The sequence below is a fragment of the Photinus pyralis genome, unplaced genomic scaffold, assembly GCF_008802855.1.
Source record: "Photinus pyralis isolate 1611_PpyrPB1 unplaced genomic scaffold, Ppyr1.3 Ppyr1.4_LG4, whole genome shotgun sequence".
In the NCBI taxonomy this organism is placed as follows: Eukaryota; Metazoa; Arthropoda; class Insecta; order Coleoptera; family Lampyridae; genus Photinus; species Photinus pyralis.
This window is the reverse complement of record NW_022170511.1, coordinates 2,705,070-2,732,867: the sequence shown is the minus strand read 5'-3', so window position 1 is coordinate 2,732,867 and position 27,798 is coordinate 2,705,070. Positions and strand designations below refer to the sequence as shown.

Sequence of the window (27,798 nt, the reverse complement as noted above, 5' to 3'; positions counted from 1 at the left end):
TACTGTTTATGACTCGATATTCTCCTTCTAAACTGTTACTTGTATGTCTTTTTTTTTATGAAATAGACCTCGTGCACTGTTCTGAAATAACAACTACCAATATGTATTGTTGTGTAAATAACGTCGGGTGGACGTTATTTGGGTTATAATAATACCGAAGATAATAACGGGTCATCCTGTATATGCAAAAATTTTAATTAAATTTAAATCTGGAGGACTTCAGTACGAGTACGCGCAGAATTGGTTTACTTCATCGGAATTTGTTATTTTAGTATCAATTTTCCCATTTTAGAGTGGTTTTAAATTGCATAATTTCTTTTTTATATTATTCGTGTAATTTTGTTTATTTAAATTGCAAGGTGTGAAAATTAAGGAACATCCGGTCCAGTGCGTTGTTATCGCGAAAGTTAATCGATTTCAAGGCGAACGTGCATTTGGTGCTGATAGCAAAGGATGAAGGTGCACGATTTCTTTCGCGCGTAATTTGTTATGGCTAGTTATTGGCGTCGGTTTACGTAAAAAAGTTGATTTTGAAAAAGCTGTTGTAGTGCATAATGAAACCGTTTTAGTCAACAAAAGTTTCAAGTGTTTCCCGTTTGAGTAGCCATAAGAAAGAAATTGTGTCCTTTAATTCAGCAAACCAGCTCGATGAAGTTTTCTGAAAATCCCCCCTTGGGAATTCGTAGTAGAAATATGAATTAATATTTGTTTACTTACCCTAAGCCAACTTTATGTTTGACATATTACTTGGGGTTTTGGTAATTTATTGCAAGTATGCATGTGGGAAAGAAAAACGTGTTTTATTAAGACGAAACAAAGACTTAGTTACGTAATTGCATTTTTGATACAAAAATAGTTACCTATTTGCACAACTAGTTTTGAAAGTGATACTACTTTTTTTCATGAATTTGCAGTTTGATTAATGAGAGCGAAGTCCGAGTTAATCAAGCACATTCATGGAAAAAAGACACTTTCAACACGTGTTGCACACGAAATTTGTTTGCATAGTGATCCAGAATAACCCACAATTGAATAACTTTATTGACATTCGCGATTTACTGTCACTCAAAAATTGATGCTATTGTTCATAGACAGGGCTAAACTCCATGGAAACGCATAGTAAAAATCGTGAGAAAAAGTACCACTTTCCATACGATTTTTCGTTAAAAAAAGTCCGATAATTTCGTCACTATGTAAAAAAAACACGTTGTATAGCGTTAACTTAAAAATGCGGCGTTTGATCGTGAACCATAATACAACGGAATTATTACTTCCGCCTACGTAATTTAATTTTTAAACTAATTTTTCGTATCTGAAACGCAAAATGATTCACTTTGTAATCTGATTTTATTGAACATCGTCTTGTTTGCGTTAAATCGTTACACAAAAAAAACACTCGTCCTTGGTAGATAAAATGACATGAAAACTGCGTCAACTGTTCGATTTGGTAACATGATATCCTTATGAAGAAACGTTAATTTTAATTAATTTCTCAGAATTATTTAATTGGTGTTTTTTTTCAGTGCGTGTTTCAAAGCACAGCTTCTTTTATGTACTGCCGCAATCTGCACAATGACAGCTTTATGAAATTCTAAAGTTCATGTGCCATACACATAAACAATAAATTATAAGTACATAATATTTCAAGAGATTTATTGCTAATATACATCGATTAGTTCTTTTTCACAGGATAATTATTCAAATTTTCCAACAACGACCTGTCATGCTTCCTTGATCCTAAGTTGTCATAATAAAGCTCGTTACGTTTCGGGCTCTCCTGATATGGCATAGGGAAAGCTCCACCCCATTGCGGTCCCTGTCCGTTCGGTCTCCACAGTCGATTATCGGGATATATTTGATTTCCATACCTATCGTACTGTTCGTTCCTGTAGCCACTATTTCTTCTCACAGAGTGGGGATCTTGGTACCCATAATTCCAACCGTTATCGTAGTATCCGCCGAGGTGTCCGTTGTGGCCTGGTTGGTAGTCTGCCTGTTGGAAATATTCATTCCCCAATATCACTTTACATGATATTAACACTAAGGTTACAATAAGTACGTGAGCCAGTCTCATCTTTGTACAATATCTACACTCAAGCTCGAAATTTGTTATTTATATTATATTAGCGTTATCTACCCGAGACATTGGAAATGTAATTTATTTGCTGACCTTAAGGTCAAGATAATGCGTAGTTCATATGTTTTGGTGATACCTTTCAGTGTTAACGTTACAAGGTTTGTGGAACCAGGCGTCATTGATAAGACCTTTTATCTTTGATTATGCATACTTGACCTTGATTTCGTAGGTCATTTCGGCAGTATCGCGTGCGGTTAGGTCTGAAAAAGAACATGTAGTCCTGGGTAGCATGTGAGGTTATTACTCCCACATATTCTATGCTAAGCTATGCTTACAGCATAATCGGTATTGTAATCGGATAGTCTCAACCCTCCTTTATAAAGCTAATGGTCATTGCTTATGCAGGATAATAACGGGGAAGGCGTCGATACAAAACTAAATAGACTAGTTAGATTGAAGTACTTTTAAAGGCTACAAGTTCAGAAAGCCTTGAAGTGTCAATAAAAACCTCAAAAACCATTGACCTAATATTGTGCAAGACTTTAAAATCTCCTAAAAGAAGGGAGTATAACGTTTCAGTACCTTAAAAAGCCAGGTAAATTTAAATAGATTAAAGCCAACTTTTGAGAGTAAAGCTTTGAAACGTAAACGGATTTTTATGGGACTCTACAACTCGAAAAGTCAATTTCAAAGCGACACAGTCCCGAAGTGTCGATGACTTGAACCTGACATTCTACGTTTTTAAATTTTTCTCCCCAAAAAAATGTTAATGGGAGATGTGAAGTAAATTAAAAGCACCTAACGGTCATTAAATCTTGATAGGATTCTCTACTAAAGTAGTTTGACGGTTGAAAGACATTTCAATTAATTAAGTAAATTTGAAGTATTATTTTGGAGTTGAGCACAGAGTTAGTTCGTTTCATTTGAATTTATATCTCATTGTTTGTTTTTCCTTTTAAAATTGTATGAAATTGCGTAGTTTTCGTTTAAACTTTATGGATTTTAAATTGTTCAATTAAGATAAGATGCTTTAACCAAGACAAACCTGGTGCTGAACAAAGATGCATATTTTCGGCGTAAGTGGGGACGTGATACGCGTGCTCTCGAAACTGGCGTGATTCAAGTCGAATTGTGATTGTCGGTATGTTGGAAAGTTCATAGAGATCACGGAAGAAGTTTTATCGAGTTGAAAAGGCAGTAGTTGTAGTGCACAACGAGCCCTTTCGTTAAGGTTCTTCTCTTATAAAAAGTTAAAAGTTTTCTATCGTCCGAACAGTTACCGAAAATTTACCAGGTTATTCATCACCCCAGTTTTGATTTTCATCAAATCCTGTGTTACAAGAAAGTGAAATTCAGAAACTGCCAGCATTTGTGTGTAAGTTAAGTGCGCTTAGTATCGCAAACATTTTACGACCAGATCCGTGATTTCTTATGTTAATTTTCACCCGCCTGCGTGCGGGGTAATATGTTCAAATATATTTTCATTTTGAATATCTCATTTAATTATAAATTAAATTGCAAAATATACTAAATAGTAAATTGCTTGATCTGCGTAAAGTTTTGTGATGGAGGAATTATCAAAGTTTTACATCTTCATAATTTAGTTTCGATTGCATAAAATTCAAAAAGCTGAACCAAGAAATAAACTCTTTTCAAACAAAGTTTCACATTCCCCCTTTTTAATTTAAAAAGTTTCAGGAGGTGCTCAAAATTCAGAGGGCGGTAAAATATTCAATTGTCAACTTAAGAATTAAAAATTCAATACATACATAAACAGCTCTGTATGTAGCAAAACTAGAAACTATGGACATGCAAAGCAAAAATGCTTTCATAGTGTTTTCAATTGGTCTAAGCGAATATTCTTCATTTTATCTTTAAAACTAAACTATAATATTCAGTGGAAACCTTTAGAAATAAAATCGTCCAAAATCCAATTATCTAAATACGTAATAAATCACTGAATCTCAGTTGCATCATCGAAGGTCACCTTTCACCACAAATTTTCCAAACTGCAGCAAAACTAGGTATATTTTATAAATAATGTGTAATTACTCGTACTATATAAACTGTAATTATTATCTTAATTTTAATTTAAATCTAAGGTACTACAAAGACGAGTATTGTAGGTAGGTACCGGCTTTCGATGATATTTCTTAGCACTAAATTTCAGTCTGTGTTTTTATCACCATAATGGTCACTTTGCTAAGGTTTGCCAAACTTTCTTCTGCATTTTCCATTAACCACATCCTGGTTTGGGGCACAGTTAGAGCCAACGGAAATTATTCTTTTTTCAATAATCTCAGGATCTTCAGTTGCTAATGGTAAAAATACATTCACTACTTATTCAAATAATTATAGGTTATACGTACTTGAAGCTATCGCATTCATAAGTTGATCTGGAAAAAACATTCCGCCACCATCATCGTCATCGTCGTACGACGCTAGTCTTCTGATCGTTGACCCATAGCAAAACGCGAGCCACAAGCAAATTAAAAACAATACCTCTTTGCGCACCATTTTGAACGTTACATGCGATGCGATCGGTGACCAACGACGTATTGATAACACCAGCTTGGGTCATTCTTTTTTATAGAAGTGTCAGATAATTCAACTACGTGCAAGGCTTTTCTCAGATGTAAATACTAATTAATTACTAATGTTTTTGCTTTACTTTGCAGATATGATCGCAGTATTGGAATTGCATTCTGTTTAGTTAGGATGACCTTAATTCTAAATTTGACCCGATTTCAACGTATGCTTTCTATATTTCACGGAACGTGTTTATTGAACCAGTTTGATTAATTTACTTAGAAGAACACTGTGAATTGCGCCATTCCATAGAACATTTCGTTGGAGTATTTACTTAGAAAGCCTTTTTGACGTAGAAACAAACAGTAAATGGGAACAAATGTATTCTTGTTTTTGCCATAATAACGCCAATCTAATTGAATTTGGAACAAAATAGAAAAGAGATTGTGGTACACAAATATACTCGTACGTTGGTTCTTTTGATTTTATGACACGTAGTACCAGGGCCTTAGTGTGCCTCTTGGCCCGTTTCAGTACTAAGAAAGTACGTCATATTTTTACAGGGGATCAAGGGTTCAAGGCACATGAGTATAATATCCTTCGCCAAAATCAAGAGTTAATAACGGGCGATCAAAAATGAGTTGCTGTCGAGTCGCCGTTGGAAGTTCAAGTTAAATACGATTTCCCATGTAAACAAAAATTCCAAAGGTAACTCGACAGCAACTCATTTTTGATCGCATAGTAGTAACTGCAAAAGTAATTATGGCGGACTCTTCCAATTTAAACTTTTACAAGGAAAATGTCCGGGTCTGGGCAAAACCCGGACCCCGACCCAGACCCCGACTGGGTGGGTAAAACCCGGACCCGGGATTGATGGATTATCTGTTTTATATTTTCGTGCATCGTAACATAGAAGCCAGAATGACAAACCTGGTGAACCTCCAAGCGTTACTTTTTTCGGTTGGATTTAACCCTTTCTGTACGTCAAATGCGTTCTCACCATATTTTCAAAATGAAAGAAAAAGTAGAATCGAATTAGTTACATTAATAAGGGAAATTAATTTCTTTTGTCTTGTTCCTTGTTTTATTATTAAGTTTTATTTTAGGCGAACGCTATAGCTGTTAGAAAGCATGTCATTGGGGCCAAGTATTCCAATTCATCACTAAAAATTCCTCAAAAAATCGTGTACCAATAAAAAAGTTACCAAAAATAATGCCAGAATGAAACTCATTCTAGCATCAAAACCATTCCCTGAAGAACGACCTTCTATATGCGAAACATACAAATCTAATTGTATGAGGTTATTTTTGTATTTGTACCGATTTCCCGATCCACAAGAAGAGTCACCTACCCCTCAGTTAGAGGCAGCTGAAGGCGACATAATTTACGGTAAAGCGAATAGTTACATGTAAAACTAAGTACATTACCTTTTGTTACAGCAAAAATTGAATTTGAAAATTAACACAAGATACCACTGTACTTTCTGAAGGCAGATGCTACATTTGCAATGAAACTGTAAAATGCACCATAAGCAAATCTAATTCAAGAAAATGTTCCATTCATACAAAAGACTGGCATTATTAAAAATTCGTCAATTAGATTTTTCGATTTTAATAGCCCTTATGGACATTTCATGCCTTAACGAGAATACAAACATGAAATAATTTTTAATTTCTGATCGAATGACACCAATACCAAGCCTGTAAGTGGTGTAGTTCCGGAGCCTTTGTGATTCAGACAGACAGACAGACAGACAGACATGAAAACGAAAAAGTGCACTTTTTTTTTTAAAGTGAGATATTTACACAAAATAGCTATACGGAGAGGTATACAGTCAAGGGACCTATAATAATAAACTCTGTATAGATTTCAACCAGTAGGTGTCTATGCTTTAATTTTCCTGCTTTGTCCAAATTGGTATTTTGTAAGCACACTTAAAAGGTATATACAGAGACCGTAATAACAAGTCTCTGAGTATATAGCGTCCCCAAAAATTACCAGTGGGTTAAGGTTAAAAATTTTTCAAGAATACCTATATACTAACTACCTACGAGCAAATTCAAGCAGAGAATAAATTACTAGTTAACCTGCAGGTAAGGTATTTTCTTTTTTGTCATGTGGCCCATGCTGCGCTACCAACTTAACTCACTGCCGACTTAAGATTAATATTCAAGGGTACGCCTGTAAATGTTGTAACAGTAACTCTAAATGTGAATTTGAGAGAGAGAGAGGTACAGTTTTTTTAGGTTTCAAGGATTACGGCAGGTTACATAATATATACATAGGATTACAAGGGATTTTCCAATAAATCATGTGACTAGTGGAATTTCAAGAGTAAATCTGTAAGCATTTGGTGTGATTGAAGATTGCGCTTTCTAAATCTTTTAATTTCTGTAGATAATTGTAGTCATAATTGGTTTCGGATGTCTGAAGACGAGATCTTGCTGTGAACTAGACCTAAGTGGGTAACTTAATAATTGGCCTTACCTACTCTAAACCACTGAAGAAGCAGGAGATCATTTCATTATCGTAGAAAATGCATCGTCGTTGTCGTATATGTTGGTCACAAGTGGGATTTGATTTAGATTTATTACCCTAACAAGCAACAAGTAAAGATGACGATGTTCATGGATAAGAAGCCATTTTGTGGTTAGTAGTTAATGAGAAAGGATAGTAGGAATCCTCAAGGGGAGATTTTTTGGGCTTCATTCGATCTTGGACAACAAGATAGTTCGTACGCGGCTAAAAATATTAGCTTTATTTCAAGCACTAAACACGAGTTGTTTCGGGTTTTTGTAAATAATTTTGTAAAGGTGTGAGCGTTAATCTATGCTGCCAAAATAATGAATATTATTTTCTAGTGCGTTGCATGGTTGTAGTTAATTTATAATTCCTTCAAACCCCTTGATGTTATGCAACTTAAATAGCAATAAAAAAATCGTTTTTTGCATCACAATGTACGGTGTAAAAATGTCAGGCACGAAGTACCGGCCGTAAGCTGCAGGGCGGATATACGAGGGATTAGTAAGGTTTAAATTCAGGCCCTTGATATGCATCATGTCCAGCCATGAGCTTCTGGATAATTCAGGGTTCAGGAAATCTGGTTAAGTTCTGGGTGTTTTGATTTGTGGAATTTTGAGCTAAGCAAGGTGAGGTAACAGTCTCCTACAATGAGCCGGGCGCCTTCTTTTATGTGGTTAGACTGGTTACGTTTAACGTGAAGTGAGAGTAGCGGAAAAGTGATGTAGGTAACGGCATCTCACAGTAAGCCGGCAAATAATTTTACCATTTTCTACTACAAAATGATAACATTAAACTATGCACTATATCTGTTGTTTCTTCTCTTGTGTCTTAGCAATACAAGAAGTGGAACCCTCTAATTAACCTTTCTTTTTTATTTTTTTTTATTTATATTTTTTTTTAGTACGAGGGTATGTGCGTGATAATCGAATTTGCTTTGAATATTTACTGCTTGCATTCTCATCTGCACCTTTCGTGTTGAATGGTGGCCGATGATGGATGCAATTTATCATCTTACGAGTTGTTTGCCTAAATTAAGCGTAGATGTGTTTGATATGCACTAAATTGATTTATCTTGTTTTACATTGTAACGTATATCACGTTTTTGTTAATTTGTTTAACTGCATTTAATTCGATATCTGATTTTTATTGTATTGTTCTCGTAGTTAATCTATTTTTTATATTTGTGTGTGTTACCCTAGGTTTTTTTTCTCCTGCGGTGTTTATTTCTGGATTTTCGTACGAAATATATTTCATTTTTCTTTTCTTACGCCTAAAACTCCATAGTAAAGGGCGATCAAACATGAGTAGTATGAGTTTGGAATTTTTTTTACATGGGAAATCGTACTTAACTCGAACTTCCAAAGGTAACTCGACAGTCCCTCATTTTTGATCGCCCGATAGATGAATCGAAATAGGCGGTTTAGTAGCAAAAATTGTGACCAAACTCGACATCAGAATTGTTCTCACTCCCAAGTAGACGTGCACCATCTTGGAGTAGGAATTTTGGAAAAACATTTACCAGATCAGAAAGCATTGCTTCCAAAACTAAGCCTTTACGACCCTCGGATTATTTTAAGGAGATGACCGTTGCGTTTAGACTTTGAACGAAATTCGTAACATTGTACCCATATACGAAAACATAAACATTTCCAATGTTAGTAGTTATGATGGTATGAGAACTCCAATAAAGCACGGAACTAACCATGGATAACCTCAACGGGCAGTACACAATATGATCGTAATAGATACTTTGATTCTTATATTTAGACGTGTAGTGTCCTGTCCAGCTAAAATATCCATAGCCACTTAAAATTAAATGCTACTACTTGTTGTTTTGATCTACGACCATTTTTATTGTCTCATCTAAAACAGAGAAACACACAAATAAGCCTGATCGGTTTTATTTTCATACATCATTTCTTCTCGTTTTTCAGTTTTCATCGACTATTGAAACTGTCTGAACCTTTTTCTGCACCTTCCGTCCGCAAATGTTTCCCCAATACCACAATTCCGGCCAAATTTTATAATATTCCTACTCGGAAAGTCGGTTGTCGTTTCTATGATCCTAGGCGCTATAACCTTCATTAATACAGTCTTTAAACATTTAACATTCACTTACCAGCATCCGGATCCATAAATACAATGTCGTCGTCATCTGGTGACCTAGCCCTTCGGTTTATTGCCACGGCCGTGATGAGCGTAAAACAAGTAAGAAGATAGAGCAGCGCGTGATTCATATTGAATATACAATCATACTGTGACCTATTAGTGTTTGCCAGATTAATTATTTAGTTACCAATACGCCGTTTGGTGACGTTTCAACGCTGATGAAAGTATATAAACATATGCATCAAAACAATGATATTGGGAAACTAACCTTTAAAGGTCGGAAAGAATCACCTTGCAATTAAAATAAATTGATTGTTTTAATGATTTCATATTGCTAATACCTAGTCGAGCAAAATACGGTGATAAACCATTGTAGCTTATAAAATCAACAAACAATTTTAAGCTCCTATGGTGCTACGATCTTAACGTTTTAGTAGATTATATTTTCGTGATAATCAAAGTCCATTGCTGTTATGGATTTCGTTTTATTTTAAAACATAATTAATCTCTTTTTAAATGAAAACATACTCAGTATGCTTTCGCGACCCATTTGAGGTCGAATGCGCTTTTCAAAATCTCCCAAACTTTCTCCTACATCGTCCATCGATGAAAGTTTCGCCAATACCACAATTTGAGCCAACTTGCACAAGAAACTTGTTGAACAAGGGGGGAGTTGTTGGTTCTATGGGACTTTCAGCTTAAAATTTCATTAATAGTGCATTTCGAAATTCGATCAATCAGTACTTACTTATCACAGAATCCGGAAACACGATGGTATCATCTGCAGACCTCGCTCTTCGCTTAATAGTGACGGCTTTTATACATGTCAAACATGTAAGAGTAAAAAGCAGAGCAAAGCAATATAAATTATAATTCATTTTTAACCCGTATAGTATGACACTGCGAACTGTACTACCGATAAAACGACTTATATTGTAGAAGTTTGATTATTATGTGACCTTGCATGATTCTGGGAAACTGTATTTTGTTATGGAAATTCTTCAAAACTAAACTTATTTGACCTCAGGAAAACTCGCTCTTGGAGTTACAGCAACGGGTTTGCATAATAAGGTATTCCTTAAACTAAATTTCGACTTTTCAAAAATGAAAATTTTAGCAAAAATTTTACCTGGTTCACCGTTACCCTAACATAAATTTTACGGTGACTTACTGAACATTTTTCTCCTTTTCTACTTCAAAACCAGATTACTCGCAAAAATAAACACCGGGTAACCATAAAGTTTCGAACATATTTTTAGTAATTATGCGGTATATTATAACGAGAAGTGAGTTTTCGCTGACAAGTCGGAAGTTCCGACGTGTCAGCGAATCCCACTCGTCCGTGGCGAATACTAAATTTTTTTATTACGATGCTGGAATTGGTTGTACATAAACGGCTAGTCAACACAGATACAGAAATCAAAAGAAGCAGAGAAGCGGAAAGGAGGCAGACAAATAAACTTTCTCTGCCTCTTTTCCACTTCTCTGCTCCTAGCAAGGAAACAATACTTGTACGTATACAGGCTGTTTCACGCAAACCGTTATCTAAAAGTATTCAGACTCCCATTCATAGTTTGCACACCAACATAGTTTTTTATGATTCATCGAAGGAAATATTATCATGATAAATAAATAAATAAATAAATAAGTAAATATATATTTATTGCTCAACAGCAAAGCCAGTTACAGAGCAACATCACAATTAATCTTACCTAGTGGGCACGTGCTAGTAAATACATGCATACTAAACTTAAAACATGTAAGAACAAAAAAAAAGGTAACATAAAATAGGAGAGCATCCATTCACACTGAAATTTAGCTTCATACTGTTATGTAATGACACAATTATAACAAAAATATTATTTCAAGTACCTAGAAAGAAATTATAATTATTTGAGAAAAAGCCATAATAGCTACCAGTTATCTACCATTATTAAAATGACATCTGCAGTGTTTGGGTAACAAAGATATTACACTGCTATATCCATACGTAGCTATCATTGACTGTTCGCGGAATACATTTGATACAGGAATTTTTTTATAACGCTTACTTTATCATTAAAGATATCAATGTCGCTATTTAGGGAATTGTACAGTCTCCATAGTCTGATAAGGGGAGAGTTCATATGATGATTTGTATTACATGTCTTATAAGTAAATGTAATATTACTTCTTGAAGCAAGTCTAGGTACATTGAATTGTAACAAAGACAGGAAATATTGGTCATCAATCTGGTAATTCACAAGTTTGCTCAAGTAAACTATAGATACTATATTATGACGATTTTCCACTGAAATAAGATTGAAGGCACTGAGCAGATTCGCATTGCTAACGGTTCTATTCGGATAAACGCCCGATTCTCGAAACAGTAGATATCTTATAAATCATCTCTGCACTCTCTCCCACATATTTATTGAGTGTTTGAACTGAGGATTCCAAACCACACTACCGTAGGTGAGTTTACTTATCACATATGCATTAAAAAGAGTCACGAGCGTATTAATTTGTAGTAGTTTGCCATTCCTTATTATAAATCCCATTATTTTCGAACACTCAGAAGATAATTGCGATACATGATTATTAAATGACAAAATTTCATCAAACTGTATTCCAAGATCACGCACTACCGAAACCCGGTTTAATGCATTACCATTAATTGAGTAATTAAACATTATTTTGTCCTCAACACGTGCAAAAGTCATACAAGTACATTTTTTAAGGTTTAATTGAAGTTTATTAGTAACACACCATTGGGATACGTTATCCAAGTCATTTTGGAGAGTATGGCAATCTTCCTCACTATGTATAGTGTTGTATAGTTTTAAGTCGTCGGCATAGAGTAAACATGGACCCTTCACAACTGATTGTAGGTCATTAATAAACAATAGGAATAGTGTTTGGCCCTAGGTTGGACCCTTGTGGTACCCCACTGCTTGCTACATACGATGTGGACTGGTGACCATTATAACCCACAATTTGAAGTCTATGATACAAATATGATCTGATAACTTGCGATATGTTGCTAAGGATATTATATTTCTCTAACTTTTGAGTTAAAATGTTGTGATTCAATCGATCGAACGCCTTACTGAAGTCAGTGTAAATGACATCTGTTTGAAACCTTTGATCTAAATTTTCTGATATGAATTGCGTAAAACCAATTAAATTTGTCGTTGTTGAGGGCTGTGGCATAAACCCATGTTGACATGAAGATATTTCGTTACGAACAATGGATAAAATGTGTTCACTAATTATGGATTCGAGGATTTTGGAAAAATTGCATATAATTGATATAGGTCGATACTTTCTTATATCGCTATTTATGGACTGGGACCACTTTAACGCTTTTCCACATTGTAGGAAACTCGCCAGTTGATAGGATTAGATTGTAGAGATACGCTAATGGTCCCTCCAGCACATTTCGACAATCCTTAATTATAAAAGCCGGTATTAAGTCCAATCCTCGTGTTTGTTTGGCTTTAAGCTTCCCCAGGTGCCGAGAAACAATTTCTTTGGTAATAGATATGTTTCCTAAAGTGTTGTACAATGGTTTTACTGGCAGTGAGTCATTTTTATCGTACACGCTCTTAAAGTATGTTGCAAAAGCATTTACTATATCATCTGCATTGTGTAGTTCTTCTCCAAGATAATTCATCAAACCTGATATTCTGGAAACTGATTTTAGTGTGTTAACATATGACCAGAAACTTCTAGAATCTTTGGCCATGTTTGCTTCTGATTTTATAATGAATTCATTGTGTACTGCAGTTATCATTACTTTTAGTTGAGTTGAGACCGTGATTGGATATATAATTCTTTATGGAAATTACTTCGATGCTTTAGGTAGAGGCGTCTATATTTTTCTTTCATCTTAATCTTTTGAATTATGTCCTTGTTGTACCAAGCGGGATATTTTGAAGTGGAGCAGATTCGAGTTTTTGGAATATATTTATCAAACATAGAGTAGATTATGCCATAGAAATAATCATATGCGTCATCTACATTCTTAAATTTGGACAACATGGACCAATCCGTGTGTATCATTTCAGAGTATAAGTGCATGTAATTGGTTCGTTTGAAGTTGTATGTAATCCCTGACGAAACTTTAAAGGGGATTGCGTTTCCTGATATTGCCAAATTGGTTGCTAAGGCCGGATGATATATATCTTCAGGCACGAGTGGACTGCTGATTTGCGTAACTTCTGACCGGAGATCGGATGAAACTATTGCTAGGTCTAATATTTTGTTCTGTTGATTCTTAACGAAATTTGCTTGTTGTTATTAATTTAATTATTTATGATCATTTCATTTCCGGTTTAAGCAAATGTGGATAGCGACCTTCTAATTTTAAATAGAAAACCCATATTTTATTGCATTTTCGAAGTGAAAATGTACGTCGTTTGATACCACATTTCCCTATACCCGCCATCAAAGGTTTTCAAGTAGGAGGGCGGTAAAAATTTAAATCATTCGAATTCAGCATCACATCGGGAGTGTTGATTTTGGACGACGTTTTGAAATTCAAGTCAACGGAGCCATAGGTACAGGGCGCTAAAGAAAAGCAGTCAACCGTCAAAAATTCGACCTTTGATGCTAGGTATAGGAAAATGTGGTATCAAATGACGTAGATTTTCAAGTAGATTTCGAAAATGCAACATAACAAAAACTAATCAACCACACGATAATTGAAAGCAACATCAGCTTCTAGTGCCCATTTAAGCTTGGACTTCCTTGTTGAGCAACCCTTAAGGTATTAAGATCAGAGCAATCGGTTTGAATAAAATAATTGAGATAATTGTCAAGTTCTAATTTGAAGTCAAATAAAATATTCTTCCTTCGTATTCAATTCTATAGGATCTCATTGGAATTTGGATCAAATATAATAGGTTATGGGCCCAGCACGCTTCCACAGATCCTCCACAGATTGCGGAGAGCTGAAGCGAGGAGTGCTACTAGTGGTAATTACTCTAACAGCGTTTGTTTCATGGCCGATTCAAATCAAGAATTTGTGGAGATTAGAAACCGCACCATTGTATTTAAGTTAGATTCAGGAGCGAGTGATCACTTGGCAAATGAGAAGTGGTACTTCGCCAATATGAAACAGCTGAGGAAACCAATCACAATTATGTATTGCAAAGGAAAATGAAACACTGATCTCCACGTACTCCGGAGAAGTAAATGGAATAAGAAATAAGGGCATTGAAGTTTGTATGCGGGATGTACTGTATGTTCCAGATCTACGTGATAATTTACTGTCGGTTAGAAAATGGACTAAAGTAGGTTTAAATGTGGTATTTGAGAAGAGTGAGGCGATAATTTTGAAAAATGGACTGCGACTGCGTATATAGTGAATTCTATGAATTGGAAATTGATTTAGTGAGCAGTAGCGCTTTTGAGAGTACTAATAGTAAATTTGATTTGTGGCATAAACGTTTGGGGCATATTAGTAACGATAATATGTTGATGGAATCCCAGATGTCGAAAAGACTGAGGGGTGAAGCTGCTTTAACTGGAGTAAATTTGATCAACCGAAGTCCTACTGCTGCACTGAATGACAACAAGACACCGGCTGAAAAGTGGTATAACCAGTCACCAGATTTAAATAAGGTGAGGGTGTTTGAGTGCAAAGCATTTTCTTGGATTCCTGATCAGCTGAGAAGAAAACTCCAAAATGCAGGGAATCAGTTATGAATGGCTATGCTCCTAATGGGTACCTATAGATTGTGGGATATAGAAAAACAGCGAGTTTTTACTGCACGTGATGTTAAGTTTGATTAAGAAAGTTTTCCGTTTGAGAAAAGTCCGGAAAATGCTCATATCTAAGGACTAAGGAAAACAAATTTCAAAGATCTCGAGCAAGAGGAGGAAAATGGTTTTGTCGAGAATGTTGATGTAATTGAAGATGTCTCGGAAAATTCAATTATTGAAAATCAACGAGAAACAACTGAAAAGACAAATGCAGAAGAAAATGAGTCTAATGCCGAGGCGCTTCCTTCCAAATCATCAATGTGATGAAATGTACTTGAGACGTAGCGATAGGGACCGCAAGAGACCAAATGTTCCGGAATGTTATGGAGATATTTTTGGGAGAGAAGATAAAGATTTATTGATCAAAGCAGTTGAAGATGAACTCACATCAATGGTGAAAAACAATGTATGGAAGATTGTCGAAAAGCCCGGTTTGAAAAAAATTATGGAGTCAGGATGGATTTTTTCTATAAAATATGAATGAAAATGGTGTTTCAAAGAAGCATAAGGCAAGACTAGTTATAAAAGGATATTTACAGAAGCATGGCTTCGACTATTTTGAAACTTATGCACCAGTTGCGAAACTCACTAGACTCCCAGTTTTGTTAGCTGTTGGTATTCGTCTTGGATATTCCAACAGGTGGATGTGAAAACAGCCTTTTTGCATGGAAATCTAAAAGAAGAGATCTACATGACCTTACCTCTGATAGTGTTACAAATGAAGAAAACAAAGTGTGCGAGTTATTCAAATCAGTCTACGGTTTAAAACAAGCTCCTAGATGTTGGAATGAAAAGTTGAACAGTTACCTTTTGCAAATTGGATTCGTAAGATCAAAACATGGTTATTGCCTTTATACACGCAATGAAAATGGTGAACATATTTTTTTGGTGCTCTACGTAGATGATTTGCTTTTGTTTGGAAAAACACTTTCGGATATGGAAAATGTGAAGAAGTTATTGTCTAAACAATTTTCAATGTCAGATTGCGGAGAGCTGAAGAATTTCCTGGGCATGAAGATTGAAATTGGTTCAGATTACATAAACTTTTCTCACCCCTACCATATTGAAGATTTTGAAGAAATTTTGCTTACAAGATTATAACGCAGTTCGTATGAAGAAAGGATTAAAGTTGCCTTGTACAAATTCGACAATAACAATAAATCATATCAAGAGTTGCTGGGTAGTTTGATGTATTTGATGTTATGCGTTCGTCCTGATATTTGTTTCCCTATCAGTTATGTTGGTAGATTTCAACAACACCCTATAGAAGAGCATTGCAAATCATTGAAGAGGGTTGTTCGTTATTTAAAAGGGACCAAGAAAATGGTATTTTCTGTTAATAGTAGCATTCCACTTGTGGGTTATGAGTGTAACGTTTCAAGATTAGAGTTTAAACTTCAAATATAAATTAAATTTGGCGGTGAACGAGTTTTATGAGTTAGGCGATAGTGGGAGCGGGTTTGCCATTTTCTGGGTAGACAATCTTAGATAGCACAAACGAAAAGTCGAATAATAGAGTTTTACTTAAGAGCGAACTAATTCAGTACTACGGACTACATAACGTAAGTGTTCCTTAATTTGAGATAAGTCAAAAACAATTCCGTTTTTAGGATAATTGCCGATTTGTGCAAGGCTTTGTTGCGAAATAGATTCTGGACCGCATTTACTGTCAAATCAATGCAATTGGTGTTGTGTCGTTACTAGAGTAGAGGTCCCTCCGCAAATTACAACAATAATCAAATTAAATACTACTTCAATGTATATTATATTCATATTTGTCCTCGTCCGATTCATCTGTCGGTCGGCAAGTAACATCAAGGCAGATTGGCGCCCATTTCAATGTAAAAAAATAAGAGTCATTAGAAACCCACGACCCAGCGTAAAAAAACTGAGCAGTAACCAGCGGCACCAAGTGATTCGCTTCAGATCGGGCGATATGCGGATGCTGAGGTATAATAAAAAATTTGTTTGTTTAGTGTTTTTTCGTTACATTTATATTACTAGAACTGGTAGTAACACGCTTAGGTTTTCGAGTGACCGTGGTGCTTCCTCTGTTGGCGGTAAACCTTTTTCTGCAAAGCCCGTCCACAGAAACTTCACCCATACCACAATTTGAGCTAGCGCCTGTAATATGCCTACTTTCTAACTCTGACGTTGTGGATTCCATGGGAGTTATTGCTAAAAACACCACTTATATTACTTTTAAAATTCGATGATCTACTCACTGGTCTCTTGATCGGGAAACATAAATTCATCGTCTGCTGATCTTGTCCTTCGCCTATTTTCCACGACCTGAATAGGCGTAAAACAAGAAAGCATGTAGATCACCACAACAAAATACTTGTACATTTTGAACTGTTCACTATTCAACTACCGATTGCACAATTTATATGTTGGGGTGACCTTTTACTGGCTTTGGGGACGAAGATAAAGCATGCACAACATGGTATTTCAGTTGCGATAACGATAGCTCACTTATAGTTTTAACTTTCTCAACGTTTCGTGAAACCTTTCTATAACAATGACATTGCTACAATAAGTGTAGGTTTTGTCTAAAGCACGTAAAATGGAAAATGATGCAAGATTATGAGTAGCGTTAATAAAGAGCGGAGACTCATTTCTATTATTGTATTTTTTTAAATTAGAAGTATTAATCGGTCAAAAGATTGCAATGAACCTTCACAGTCATTTTAATAATAATTTTTCAAAGAACGTCGTGGCATGACGAATACAAAATTTAGGTGTCGACATTTTCCTGTCCAATTGAATCGTAAAAGCCATGTACGGAATGTGTGCTATAGAGGATAGAGCACGAAGAATCGGTGGTCGTTGTTTACTATTGAAGAAAAGTCTATTTTTGGTATATAGCAACGGTGGCCAAAGTGTGGCTCGCGAGCCGCATGCGGCTCTTTCAAGTCTATACTGCGGCTCACTCACAAAACAATTGGAACCCGCCATCTATTAAATCCATTTGAAGTTGGTGTAGGTACCTAATTAACAAAAGTTTTCCACTTTCAAAAAACATATTAAAAGAATCAGAGCTCGTGGATCTGGAGTTAATAGCCGATGTGTGGATCAGGTTATGATGTTGAAGCGTTGTACTCGACTATAAATTGTATTAAAACGGTCGCAACTACCAAATCAGCACCTAAAAGTGCTATTCCAACCTAACCACAAAGAATGATAAATAAATCTTTTGTTAAACCCTAGACCCCCCCCCCCCTCTCTCTCTTCAATCATGGGAAGTGTGGCTCTCGCAAGTTTCATACAAAAAGAAATGTATCTTGTTGTAAAAAGTTTGGCCACCCCTGGTATATAGCCATGTTTTAACCATCTTTTTGTATATGTGGTGACTGTACGTTTTTTAATTCCAAAGGTAACATGGCGAGTATCCTCGGGGCCAAATACTTAGCATTGCGTTGACCATCGTTTTGCGGGCTCTAAGGTGCAAGATGCAATCTTCTCGCTATATTCGTAAGTCATTCTGGGAATTCTTCAAATGTCCACAAGTACGTTTTCTTTATTACAGTGTTGCTATTTTGCGGCGAAGAATATTAACACTGAATTTCTTCACTTATACTCACTTTTGTAATTCGCTTAGCCTTTAACTATAAGTCTAACCGACTGCTTAAATAATCTAGCGCTAAAATATTTGCACACTCCTCCCTTAAGTGTCCGCTATCAAAGAGGGAATGCTAATAATTACTTCCCGGCACCGATTAACCATTTAAGTTACACTGTCAGATTCAAATTCTACCCTACTGTAGGAGGTCAAAAGAAAATTATTTTTTTTAGAAACGGTAGATCATTATATCCTTATTGCGAATTTTCAAATCAAATAGTGTATCGCGAAATCCCAAGATCAGACTCTATAAAACAGTAGTGCGGTCAACAGTAAGGTGCGAGAGTGAAATATAGTCTCTTATCAAAACAAAAAATCTGGAAATATAGGAAAGGAAAGTGCTAAAAAGAATATTTAAAGGCAAGAAAGTAGAAGATAGATGGGAAAGGAGAACAAATGAAAATGTGATGGGCATGTATGACCAACAATCCATATTAGGAGGACAAATGATGACACAAATGCAGAAGAAAATGAGTCTAATGCCGAGGCGCCCCCTTCGCCAAATCATTAATGTGATGAAATGAACTTGAGAAGTAGCGATAGGGACAACAAGAGACCGAATGTTCCGGAATGTTATGGAGATATTTTTGGGAGAGAAGATAAAGATTTATGGAAGAATGTCGAAAAGCCCGGTTTAAAAAAAATTATGGAGTCAAGATGGATTTTTTCTATAAAATATGAATGAAAATGGTGTTCGCCCTCATTAATCAAACTGCAAATTCATGAAAAAACGTATCACTTTCAAATCTATTAGTAGTATTTTCGCACGTATTTTGTGTTTGTGTTTAAAACGGAGATTGTGATTCAGGTATAATAAAAAATTTGTTTCTTTAGTGTTTTTTCGTTACATTTATATTACTAGAACTGGTAGTAACACGCTTAGGTTTTCGAGTGACCATGGTGCGTCCTCTGTTGACGGTAAACCTTTTTCTGCAAAGCCCATCCACAGAAACTTCACCCATACCACAATTTGAGCTAGCGCCTATAATATGCCTATTTCCTAACTCTAAAGTTGTCGATTCCATGGGAGTTATTGCTAAAAACACGCACTTATATTACTTTAAAAATTCGATAATCTACTCACTGGACTCTTGACCGGGAAACATAAATCCATCGTCTGCTGATCTTGTCCTTCGCCAATTTGCCACGACCTGAATCGAGGTAAAACAAGCAAGCATGTAGATCACCATAACAAAATACTTGTACATTTTGAACTGTTCACTGTTCAACTACCGATTGCACGATTTATATGTTGTGGTGACCTTTTACTGGCTTTGGGAACGAAGATAAAGCTTGCACAACATGGTATTTCAGTTGCGATAACGATAGCTCACTTATAGTTTTAACTTTCCCAACGTTTCCTTAAACCTTTCTATAGCATTAAGCCTAGTTGTACTTCTAATGAGATTGCTATCAATAAGTGTAGGTTTTGCCTAAAGCACGTAAAATCGGAAATGATGCAAGATATGAAGTAGCGTTATTAAAGAGGGGTGACTCATTTTTATTATTGTATTTTTTTAAAATTAGAAGTACCTAATCGGTCAAAAGATTGCAATGAACCTTCACAGTCATTTCAATAAACATTTTTCAAAGAACGCCGTAGCATAATAAATACAAAATTTAGATGTCAACATTTTCCTGTGCAATTGAATCGTAGAGCACGAAGAACCGGTAGTCGCTGTTTACTATTGAAGAAAAGAGTTTTCTATTTTTGGTATATAGCCATGTTTTAACCATCTTTTTGAATATGTGGTAAGGCTGTACGTTTTTTAATTCCAAAGGTAATATTGCGAGTATCCTCGGGGCCAAATACTTAGCACCAATCGTTTTGCGGGCTCTAGGGTGCAAGATGCAATATTCTCGCCTGATATTGTAGCTATATTCGTAAGTTATTCTGGGAATTCTACATCGTTTTACACGTAATAGTATTTTAAGCAATATAGCCGCCTTAGATCGTACATTTGGGTTTCCCTATATAATTCGTCACGAGATAAACGGATATTCTTTTTGTAAATAATGCGTAGTATCTATTTTTGGATTGCGTGAACTCTATTCAAATAGCAGTCGTATGCTCCTCCCCATCCGATAATTCCATATGATCACAATGATTGTACAAGGGCATAATAGATTTTGATTAGTTGTTAAGATGATCGTAGATAACGAAAAGTAGGTAGAAGATTTATGACTTTATGTGCAGTGTGTCTGGTATGATGGTCCCATCACAGGTGCCGATCTACGGTGATTCCCAGATTTTTAACCGATGTCGCTTCCATAATTGTTACTCCAGATCCCACATTGAAAGGTATTAGGTATGTGATTTTTAGCGCATTTTTGAAAAAAATACGCTATTATATTCGTTATGGCTGGCAGGCCGGCTGTCCGCGTTAGATCTCAACAACTACAATAGCTACAGAATTCAAATTTTCAGTAAAAGCTTTCTGCTATAGTGTAGATGTGCAGGCACTAGTCTATTTTGAGTTAGATTACTTGTGAGATCGATAATTGAAGAAAATAATTTCGATATGGGTTTCGGAGGTGCTATATTTTTACCGTTAGATAGCGCTACCAGTATAAAAACTTATTATTTACTTTGTGATTTGTTTTACAAAATAAAGATGTACCCTCAATTGAAATTAAATAAAATTAATTATTTAACGCAGCCAAAATTATTCGTGAGATCGATAATTTTAAACTTCGCTACTAAAATACTGACCTGCATTATCAAAAATGCGCTTTAATCATGCATACGCTGATTTACAACTTGTTTGTTTATTTAACATTAATTTGTTGTGTCTAAGCCATTGAAGCTATTGAAGTGAACCATCAGATAATGACATTTGGTTTATTTCCAATAAAGGAAATTACTTCTAACAGTAAATTCTTAAATATTTTTGAGTTTTTCAATCACCAAACATATTTTCCACTCCCACAAATCATTGTTTCAGTTTAACTCGAACTGGAACCATATCCACTACTTCCACTACTTCCACTATAATTCACTGTAGATTGTGTGCATTTTTTTGCCAATGACAACAGAAAATACTTCCAAACCCTTCTTATCATAATCGAAAGGCAGTGGCCTACAGTTGCACAAGGCATCGTCCTGTTAGATATTATCTATCGCTTATAAGGAGTTTTCTTTTAAAACGTAATCATACCCAGGACATTAAACAAAGAAAAACATTTTTTGATGAACATTAATTAACAATTAGGCACAGGAATCCATTCTAAATGTCTTAATTTTAAATACAACGTCCTGACTGACATTATTTACACATAGTACATAGGTACCGAGCGATAAGAAGTTATAATGAACCAAGGACAAATCCCAGTTACGTAGAGCGTAGAGATACTCCAGATCTACCGCTTTCCACAGCGTAAATCCAAACACCTACCGCTATTTCATAGCGTATGATCACCACCGTTCCTATAGCGTGGAACTATCACAACTACCTAAACCTCTTATATTCCGAAGAGGGAAGAGAAGCTTGCTCAAGAAGTTCCTTAAACGTTCTCCACTGCCACTGCCAGTATCATCTTTGTCAGCCACTCCAAAAGTCTTCGCAGAGAAGAAGTCCCCTGGAAGCTCGTGCAGTGCCGTACGCAGGAGTCTTTCTCTTCCAGGTCAGCTGACAGGATCCTCGAGGCTTCCCCATTCGTTCATTATTCCGTCGTTTATTTCTACCAAAATGTTCAAGTTGCAATCCTTGTTAACCAAATATCTACTTAGAGACCAAAAATTTATAATTTATAATTGAACTATTCTAGAACGCTCCTAGGCTTTCTATTTGCCGAAGGAGAAAATCTAGCTTTTCCTGTTAAATTTTGTTGTGGGTTGTAAAAGAAAAAGAGCTAATTTTCAAAATGTTATATTAAGGAGTAAACCTAATTTTCTCCCACTACCTATACCTTCTGTACACAATTTTTTCTTATTTAGTTTTGTATGAGTATGCCTATACGTTATTTTGACAAATATTGCCGGCTCAAATTAGATGCCTTGGTATACTGTTTCTACGTTGTATCAAAACTTTTGTTTGAGCTATATTCAGTTTTACCTAAAATAACTAACTACGAAGCTTTGTCAAATATTTGGTTGTTTTTTCATTACACTGATATCACTAGATTAAGTGACCATAGTGCGTCTTCTGTTGTAGTTAAACCTTCGTCTACACATCCCTTCCACATAAACTTCTCCCATACGATACCACAATTTGGGCCAGCGTTTATAATATGATTATTTCCGAACTCAAAGGTTGTGGATTCCATGGGAGTTATGCTAAAAACATCACTAATGTAATCCTTAAAATTCGATAATCTACTCACTGGACGCTTGACCCGGAAATATAACTGATGATCTCGTCCTTCGCCTATTTGACACGACTTGAATCATGGTAAAACAAGCAATCATGTAGATCACCGTAACAAAATACTTGCGCATTTTGAAATGAAGACTGTTCAACTACAGATCGCACCATTTTATATATTTGTGTGACCTTTTTACTATCCTTGGAAAGCTTGCCCAACATTGGATTTCAGTTGCTAACATTCCCAAGGATGATAGTTTTAGTGCAAATGCGACACTTGTTGGTTATCAATTGTGTACGATTGCATTGGGCATGTCAAATGAGAAGGGTTGAAATTTTATACAATTAAATAAAACTTTATTCAGTTTTTTTAGCTATCGATTTCAGGATTTCCCATTGACACTAGTCCTGATGGAAAATCCCGACATCGATCGTCAAAAGCAAAACGGAACTTAGTTAGCAAATAAACGCCAACTTTTTATTTAATTGCATTTAGCCGAAGACTACGGATAAAAATTATGTTAGATTATCAAATAGCTAATTTTTATTATTGTATTCTGTAAACTTAATTAAAGGTAATCGGTCAAAAAAGCTCAATTCACCATCAAAGTCATTACAATAATAATTTTGGTAAAGAATGTTATGATGAATACAAAATTTGGTTTTATTTGCCTTGTAATGTTTCTAAGCCATTCCTGATACATAAATTGGTAACTGGATTGCGAGGTATGATCGATAACTGTACTTTTGGGAGAAGCATTCGGAAATAGTTGGGCCTAGGTAACTAATTGTACAGTGTTAAGCGTAAACAGAAGTATCCACATGCTAAAATCGTCCAAATTTCCGTCTACATTTTCCCTCGACCAGAACTTCATTTTTAGCACAAGCTGTTCCAGCAAACTGGAATAAATTTCTTGGCGCAACTTCTGGATTGTTGAAGTCTGAATACATAAGAAGCAAAATATAAGGTTACTGTAGTTTTATACATACTCATTTGTGATTGCATCTCATCTGGAAAAGAAATTGTATCATCTTCTTCTAAATTTTGACAATTCGCACTCCAAAGAGTAAAAATGGAAAGGAGTATTACAATTTTCGACAACATTGTAGATCAACAACTTTGCAATATTAAAGCAACACTGATTAACTTTAAAATAAGTATAAAATTTTCCTTAACCACGCCTTCGTCGCGATTCACCGCAAAGATCATCTCTGGTCACTCGTTTTCCGGTCTTCAATAAAATTATGACGCGTTTGGCGTGACTTTATCCTATGCTTCATACAAACTCTTTCATCATCAGTCATGATTTAGTATTACTCACACAGATATTTCACCTTTGGGTACAACCATTATAAATTATAACTCGGGTCACTTAACACGCTCGAGGTGACAGAAAAGTATACAGGGTGTAACCGATAAGGATTTAATACAATTTGGCTGTAGAAAAGTATACCGAGGGCCTATATTCAAAGAACGTAAACGAACCTCTTCTTATAACACTTGACTCTGGTACCGGGGCTAGTTTTCATTAACAAGCAAATGTAAAAACTCGAAAAATCTTCACAAATAGCTTTCTTTGTTTTTAACCTAACACTCGGTTATCATTGATAACTCGAATGCAAAAAGTACCAACTCCAAAAACTCAGTTCGGTCCTGGTAGCTTAATTCATTAATCTAGAGGTCGTTAATAATTCAAAAAATATTCAAGTGAAGCAGTTTCCACGGTGGCTTTACCTCATGATGCGGTAACTAATGGAATACTATTATTAAAACGGACGTAATTTGACCCCGATCACCGCTATCTTGACGTCCCAAGTATTTAAAGGACAATAGCTCATTGAACATGAATAGCCAGATGTGACACATTTCGTTAAAATAATGCCATCATTCAGATAAATTCCTTACATGACATTATCATGACCAAAGTTTGTTTGGGAGGACACTGCATAACCTTGGCATTGTCAACAGGAGTTCTACGTTACTTATTTCTGCGGGAAAACTGGAAAAATTTTAATTCAAAATTAAGGCTACCGTCACACCCTTCTCCTTTTAAACTCTTTTCTATTAATTGTTTCACGCTTTCCATAAATCTCTTAGTCTTACGGTTACACTTCGTTGGCGCATTCCCCTTGCTTTCTTCGGAACTATTTAGGCTCTTTTTTACTCCTTCATTCGGCCCTTGTTTCAAGTCTCTTTTTTTCATTATTTTCCTCGTCATACGTCTTTTACACCTCCTTCATTTTTTAAAGTGTCTTCCTCCCCCTGACCTACTCTTCGCTGCGCCTCTGTTCTTTACCCCTCGTTCCATCAGACTGTCGCTTTGTGACTTTACGCTCGTTCATTTTTCAGGCCTCCTTTAAGATCGTCCCCCACAGTTTTCTATTACGCCTACAACTTTCTTCATCCATTATAGTGCTCCATCAGCTTTTACTGCTTATTTTCGCTTTCGAATATACCTCGTCACTCCCATTTTTCCATCGCACTCCCGGCCTCCATCTTTTTTGACTGTTCGAACCTCTCGTCGAACCTTCTTCGCGCTGTCATTACGCCATATCACGTTTAATTCATTTTCGCCACTTTCCTCTTCAATAGCTTTTATCACACTTTTCCTCAAATTTCTTCCACTGTTTTCGCCTTCTTTCTGCACATTTTGTTTCATCATATCTTTCTTTCTTCACGTATCCGTGCGTCATGCCTTCGTCGTGACCACTTTCTTACATTATCGTTTCTTTACGGCTGGTTCGTACTTCCTCTTTGTATGCCTTCTTTCTTCACCTATTTTCACATTTCCTTTAATTCCTCTTAATAATAACTCCCCCCCCCTGTTTTCTTCGCACATTCTTTCTTAACATCACGGAACGGTTACAAATTAAAGGCTGCTTCGATAATTCAAACCCGTGGAGAGGTGTCAATTTATATTGGTATCTTGTAAAGGGTTGGAGATTTCTTCGACTTGTGATGTTGCTGAAGTATCTTATTGAAGCTTACCTTTTCGTACTTTTACTTCCAGCTAGCAAATGTAACCATAGTTTGACACAGGAAAGAATTTAGTTCAATTCGCTTTCACGGATATCTCAATAATCGTCAATCATTTTTAATCAAAAGTTGGATAAATACTGATTTTGAAATGTATTCTGATATACTCCAATATGTAATTCTCCAAAAGGAAAAACTGTCCCGTAAAACAACGCAAGCTGTTTAAAATGTGTTAGGCGTGAGAAACAAAACGCTGGATTCTTCAAATGTCCATAAGTACGTTTTCTTTATTACAGTGTTGCTATTTTTCGGCGAAGAATATTAGCACTGAATTTCTTCACTTATACTCACTTTTGAAATTCGCTTAGACTATAAGTCTAACCGATTGCTTAAATAATCTAGCGCTAAAATATTTGCACACTCCTCCCTTAAGTGTCCGCTATCAAAGAGGGAATGCTAATAATTCCTTCCCGGCACAGATTAACCATTTAAGTTACACTGTCAGATTCAAATTCTACCCTACTGTAGGAGGTCAAAAGAAAATTATTTTTTTTAGAAACGGTAGATCATTACATCCTTATTGCGAATTTTCAAATCAAATAGTGTATCGCGAAATCCCAAGATCAGACTCTATAAAACAGTGCGGTCGACAGTAAGGTGCAAGAGTGAAATATAGTCTCTTATCAAAACAAAATATCTGGAAATATGGGAAAGGAACGTGCTAGAAAGAATATTTAATGGCAAGAAAGTAGGAGATAGAATATGGGGAAGGAGAACAAATGAAAAGGTGATGGGGATGTATGACCAGCAATCCATATTAGGAGTGATTAAAAACCAAAGAATACGCTGGCTGTACCACATAAGGACGCTAGGAGAGGAACGCGGAGTGCAAAAAAAGAAGAGAAGGGAGGCCGAAAAGGAAATGCATAGACACAATTGTAGCAGAGAAAAGAAATCGGAATCCGCAATTGGAAAAAAGTTGCCATGGACAGGAGGAGGTGGAGAGAGATAACACAAAAGCCCAGGTCCCATTTGCCTTAGTTAGCTTTTTTTTCCTTAGATCCCTCAATTTGACTGTATAAGAAGTACGCCTGAAGTACTCATGTTCATGATGTAAAATTAACACGCACAAACTAAAATTATTATATTAAGCAAAACGGGACATTAAAACTAACGCGAAAAAACACTCATCGAATATTGAAATGTTAGATACGCCCCCAAAATTTATAAAACAGCATGTGTTGCAGAATCTCCAGCTAAGTTCATTTAATTTAATAATTAATTATTTTTTAAGCACTTATTTCCTAGCGTATTTCCTTCATCGTTAGAAAGATGTACTTTTTAACCGTCCAAAAATTCATTATTACATATCCTTGGCAAGGGAATATAAAATTCTCCTCCATGGTGTAAAAATCCAATATGGTACTCATTTAACCAAAGAGATATTAATAACCCAATAACCATGATTTATCAACCGTTTTTGCAACGGAAGACGGATGGCACTGCCTTGCATGGTAATAGTAAGTGATTGTAAGGATTTTTGATCATTTTCTGGTATACCCAATGAATGTCACCTTTTTCTTTTAAACCAATATATAACTTTACCTACAATCTTGTAGGAAAAAGGTGCTTGTCATTTTCATTTATATGGGGTATCCAAATCTTCCCAACTTCGATTGCAATAGGTATAAACAATTAACTTTTATTAGAAATGGGCACTTTTCAGTTTTTTTGATATAACCGTTAATCTGGTCCATTTTTTTTTAATTTTCTGAACCGAGTTTTAATCACCACACAAAGCTGCCAGATTATGCCCAGGATATTGACTCCGGCTGCGCAAATTCCTGATCAATAAATTAAACAACTTCACAAATGACTACATTGTATGGTGCCAATGGAATGAATCGT

At 35.7% G+C, this 27,798-nt stretch overlaps 3 long non-coding RNA genes across 5 annotated transcripts; 1 reads left to right on the top strand and 2 right to left on the bottom strand.

Annotated features, from left to right (window-relative positions):
• The first annotated feature begins 4,425 nt into the window (after positions 1-4,425).
• On the top strand, positions 4,426-7,925 carry LOC116169529. Its single transcript, XR_004144985.1, has 5 exons — positions 4,426-5,071; positions 5,713-5,996; positions 6,047-6,949; positions 7,005-7,420; positions 7,469-7,925. It is a non-coding gene; the product is annotated as an uncharacterized LOC116169529 (long non-coding RNA).
• Positions 7,926-8,869: 944 nt separating this feature from the next.
• On the bottom strand, positions 8,870-10,170 carry LOC116169522. 3 transcript variants are annotated; one of them, XR_004144979.1, is made up of 4 exons: positions 9,988-10,167; positions 9,250-9,936; positions 9,043-9,202; positions 8,870-8,993 (listed from the first exon to the last, which is right to left on the bottom strand). It is a non-coding gene; the product is annotated as an uncharacterized LOC116169522 (long non-coding RNA). The 3 variants fall into 3 exon arrangements; XR_004144978.1 differs by lacking the exon at positions 8,870-8,993 and having other exon boundaries at positions 9,016-9,202; positions 9,250-9,454; positions 9,508-9,936; positions 9,988-10,169; XR_004144977.1 differs by lacking the exon at positions 8,870-8,993 and having other exon boundaries at positions 9,016-9,202; positions 9,988-10,170.
• Positions 10,171-22,417: 12,247 nt separating this feature from the next.
• LOC116169951 lies at positions 22,418-27,041 on the bottom strand. The gene is made up of 3 exons (XR_004145135.1): positions 23,904-27,041; positions 22,933-23,854; positions 22,418-22,885 (listed from the first exon to the last, which is right to left on the bottom strand). It is a non-coding gene; the product is annotated as an uncharacterized LOC116169951 (long non-coding RNA).
• Positions 27,042-27,798: the final 757 nt, after the last annotated feature.